The sequence below is a fragment of the Petaurus breviceps genome, unplaced genomic scaffold (assembly GCF_028583685.1).
Source record: "Petaurus breviceps papuanus isolate PSGF00001 unplaced genomic scaffold, PetGlider_PUasm1.0 90752, whole genome shotgun sequence".
Classification (NCBI taxonomy): domain Eukaryota; kingdom Metazoa; phylum Chordata; class Mammalia; order Diprotodontia; family Petauridae; genus Petaurus; species Petaurus breviceps.
The window spans coordinates 696,561-701,457 of record NW_027187336.1 but is presented as its reverse complement, the minus strand read 5'-3'; positions in this window follow the sequence as shown (position 1 = coordinate 701,457).

Sequence of the window (4,897 nt, the reverse complement as noted above, 5' to 3'; positions counted from 1 at the left end):
CTCTCTCTCTCTCTCTCTCTCTCTCTCTCTCTGTCTCTCTCTCTCTCGGAGGTGGGAGTGGGGGACGACCCAGCCAGCCTGACGTAAGGAGTCTAGAGGTAGGCAGGCTACAGGAGCTCCAAGGCAGCAGCAGCATCACAAGGGAAATGGATATCTCATCATCACCACCACCATCATCAAAAACAGCATAAGAAAAGGAGCTCTGTTTTTGACTCGGGCAACTTTGCCCAGCAGTGTGGAGATGCCACAAGTGAGTGTACTCCGCGAATACATACACATACCAAATGATACACACAGGAGAATGTTTATTCATTCGTACTCATCCATACACATACATATACACCCATAGACAAACTGATTACAAAGTGGCATGAGTCATGAGACCTGGATTCAGACTTTGACTCAGCTGATGACCAGGTTGTGATCCTGAGCAAGTCACTTCACTTTAAGGTTCAGAACTTAGTTTCTCCATCTGTAAATTAGGGATAATAATACTTGCACTGCCACTAATAGAGAAAACATCTACCTGGACCCGGACTCTCATCTCCACAGGGTTGTGTTTGTAACTCAGGGAGGGTGAAAGTGGTCTCCTGGCTCCACCAGCTGGTCCAAAAAAAAAAAAAATTAAGGCTCATACTTAAAATCAGACTATAAACCTTTGTCTGTCTTTCCCCTGCCATCCTCCTCCCCAAAACTTAAACATATCACTAAAGCTAAGAAACTGGAATTTTTCCTCTTTAAAGCTGTCCTTGGTATTCATTTTAAACTAGGATTCATAGTTGGAAGAGCCCTTACTGGTCATCCTTTCCAACCCCCTCGTTGAAAAGATGAGGAAGGCCTAGAAAGGAGGAGTGGCTTACTGGAGGTCACACAGTTAACAGAGCCAAGCTGGGATTTGAACTTGGATCTGCTCATGAGAAGGTCCACGCCTCTCTTCCTCCCAAAGATGAGTATGCTTTTCTAACTCCAAAACCAAGAGTCATTTGTTCCCAGGAAAATATGGGAAAGATCGAATGAGGTGAAGAAGGTTTAGTTAAGAAGTACTGCCCTTTCACAACAGAGCCCCTCCCCTCAGGTGTAACAGAATACTCAAAAGATCTGGAAACAGAGGATCTGGATTCAGATCTTGGCTCTGCTGTTTGCTGCCTGTGTGACTTTGGGCAAATCATTTAATTTTCTGAGTCTCAATTTCATCAGCTGTAAAAATAAAGTCATTGGGCTAGATGACTTTAAAAATCCTTCCAGATACTGATCCTGTGGTCCTATATGAGCACAGCAGTTTTGGTTTCAATTTGAGAATTAACTTTTCCAAAATAGCCTGGTGATGATTTTCTTTTTGATTCCAGTTTTAAGAAAGACTGGTAGCATCTCTGACTTAGAGGGCTCCTGAAGCATCTCCTGGGAAGCTCTTCCAGCCTCCTCCATCTGACAAACAGATGAGCAGCCACCTCTGCTGACACAGGCCACTCATCACACAGTTAAGTCAAAGAGGAGGAAAGTGACACATAGAGCTCATTCCGTGACTCATAATATTTGTTCCCCCTGCCTCCTCCACCCTGTTCTGCCAGCATGGAATGCTTGATACACACCCCATCACCAATGGAGCCTTTACCTTCTGCTAAGTTATCTGCCCTGAAAATCCCCTTCCTCTCAAAGCCTAGGATATTGGGGTATTGGTTTTCTTTTTTTTTTTTTTTTAAAGCAATAGGGGTTAAGTAACTTGCTCAAGGTTACACGGCCAGTTATTTCTGGGTGTGGTGCTGAGTATCTGAGGCCGGATTTGATCCAGGTCATCCCGACACTGGAGCCGGTGCTCTTACTCGCTGAGCCACCTGGCCGCCCCTAGGGGTATTGGTTTTCATCGATAGAATAATTATATCACCCCACATAGTGCTGTGTAAATGTGTGTATACACACATGTGCATGTGTAATTTTATACAAGTATGTATATATTGTATAATGTATGCATAGATAGATATAGCTATCTGGTCTCAGGCATTTACTAGCTTTGTGACTCTGGGCAAGTCACTTAATATCACCCCATAGTAACCAGTAGGCCAAATTTGAACTCAGGTCCTCCTGACTCCAGGACCAGTGCTCTGCCCACTGCCACACCAAGCTGCCTCTGTGCTGTATATTTTTTCAAGGATCAGTTCAACATGTCTAAAGTTGAGCTTGCTCTCCACATCCAATCAGTTGTGAAGCCCTAGTTAATTCCAGCATCACCATATCTTTCCCCATTGTTTTCTGCCCTATCCATTCATAGAGCCACCATCCTAGTTCAAGTCTTCATCATGGTAATAAACTTCTACCTAGCCTCCTGCCCCACATCCCCCTCCTTCCTTCCCCTCTAACAGGCATAATAAAATGAGATAGCATGACATTGAATCAGAGATCTGGATTCAGAGTTAGAACTAGATAAAAGAGTGAATATGGAATTGGGAGACCTAAGATCAAATTCCCAGTTCTGCCACTAACTTTATGACCCTTCACTCTCTTGCCCATGCTTTCTTCAAGATCCTCAGTTTCTCCATATCTGTAAAAGATAGCAGTCATACACCTACCTCACAAGACTCTGAGGATAGTGAAGAACAAATGAGATAACATAGATAAAACATTATAAAATTGTAAGATATTCGTATTATTGGGGCAGCTAGGTGGGCAGTGAGTAAGAGCGCCTGCCCCAGAGTTGGGAGGACTCGGGCCTCAGATACTTAACACCCACACAAAAAAAATGGCCATGTAACCTTGAGCAAGTTACTTAACCCTAATTGCTTTAAAAAAAAAAAAAGATATTCACATTATTGTCTATCTTCCATATCACTGCCAGCTTAATATTTCTTTTTAAATTTTTTGGTCTTTTCGGAGGGGGGAAGGCAGGGCAATTGGGGTTAAGTGACTTGCCCAAGGTCACACAGCTAGTAAGTGTCAAGTGTCTGAGGTCGCATTTGAACTCAGGTCCTCCTGACTCCAGGGCCAGTGCTCTACTCATTGCACCACCCAGCTGCCCCCAGTTTAATATTTCTAATGCATAGTTTTGATCAAATAGTTCTAAGGATCAAAAACCTCCTATGATTCCCCATTGCCTACTGAATAAAGTCCAAATTCTAGCTTAACATTCAAGGTCTTTTGAAATTTACCTCCAATCTCCCTCTCCAAACTTAATTGCTCACTTATGTACTCTGTGCACCAGCCAAACTAGATTACTACTCATACCTCCAAAATAAGATGTTATAACTCTATGTACCCCAATTTTTCCCACTGTCTTTCATCAGTGTTCTTAGAACTCCTTTCTTCCTTTTCTGATTTTTCCACCCACCCACCCCCCAGTAGCTGCAACTGAAGGAGGAAAAAAAAAGATAATTAAAATGCAAGCCAGAATATCATGATAGCATAGAAAAGGTATAAGCAAACTGATATGAGAGATTTATCCAGTCTAAAGTTATTCATAGTTGGGGTGATCAGTGAAAACTTCACAGAGGAAATTATGTCTGAGTTGGCCCAAAGGAAAGAAAGAAGGAAAATCAGTTAGCATATATATCATATATGGGGTTTTCAGAGAGGACTAGCACCTCTGGTGTGAAAGCCTGAAGAACCCTTTCCAGTTGTTCATCCCCTTTGGTCTCCACCTGCCACCCAGCTCCAAGAAGCTATAGCATATGCAGTGGCTATACACTGGTAACACACACACACACACACACACACACACACACACACACACACACACACAACCTTCTTGGCAGTTAGGCTAAATCAGGTTGAGAGCAACCTCAAACCTGTTGGTGAATTGGGGGGATGTCTACCCCAAGCATGTGAAAATTTCCCCCAACAGAATGGAGAATGAGTGGATGAAAATAATTTGTTTCAATGGCCAGAAAGGCAGTTAAAACCAATGTTGTGGAGCGCTTAGAGCTTGGTCAGGCATCAGAGACACCAAAGTCATCCACAGCATCCCAGGCCATCACCTGTCATCCTGACTTTTGTCTTCCCACTAGACTGTGATGACTCTAGAAGAGAGAGTGAGGCTGATGACTTAGTGCAACTCTGTCTTATTTAAATCCAATTCACTCACAAGGCAAGACATCACCTGTGATGTGCTTGGTCCTCTTCAAAGGATGAACGACAATAACATCTCCAGAGCAGAGTATAAGCTTCATGAGGACAGGGACTGGGTAGGTTGTGGTTTCTTTGTTTGTTTTGTTTTGTTCTTTATTTGGTTGGTTTTGTTTGTCTTGTATTCACAGTGACTTGCACATAGTAATTATATAAATATATAAGTATATATTATAAGTATATAATTATATATCATATAATTACACTATATAAATATATAATAGCAAATAAAATAAATATATAATAATAAGTACTTAATAAATGTTTTTTGGATTATATTAGACTGGTTGTATGGGTGGGTAATAGGTCCTTCATAAAATTTGAATGGATAAATGAAGAAATCCAGTGAGGAATCCCTCTCAGTTTTGTGTCATCTAATAAGCAGTATGGTGCAACAGAAAGAATTAGAAGAACTGGGTTTGACTCTGGGTTCTGCCATTACTCTTTACCTAGGGGCAAGTTCCTTAACTTTCCTAAGCCTCATTTGTGAAACAGGGATAAAAAAAATTCCACAGGCTTGTTGTCAGAAAAGTACTTTGTAAGCCTTTTAATTTAAAATTTGAACTTATTTTTTAATAACATGTAAATAAAAATTAATGTTATTTTTTAAATTTTGAGTTCCATATTCTCTCCCTCTTTCCCTTCCCCCCCTTGAAAAGGTAAGCAATTTGATATATATTAGACATATGCGTTGTGCAAAACACAGAAATACAACCTTAGTAGTTTAAAATTATAATAAGAGTTTTGAACAACTCTTACACATGCTGCTATTTTCTTTTTTAAT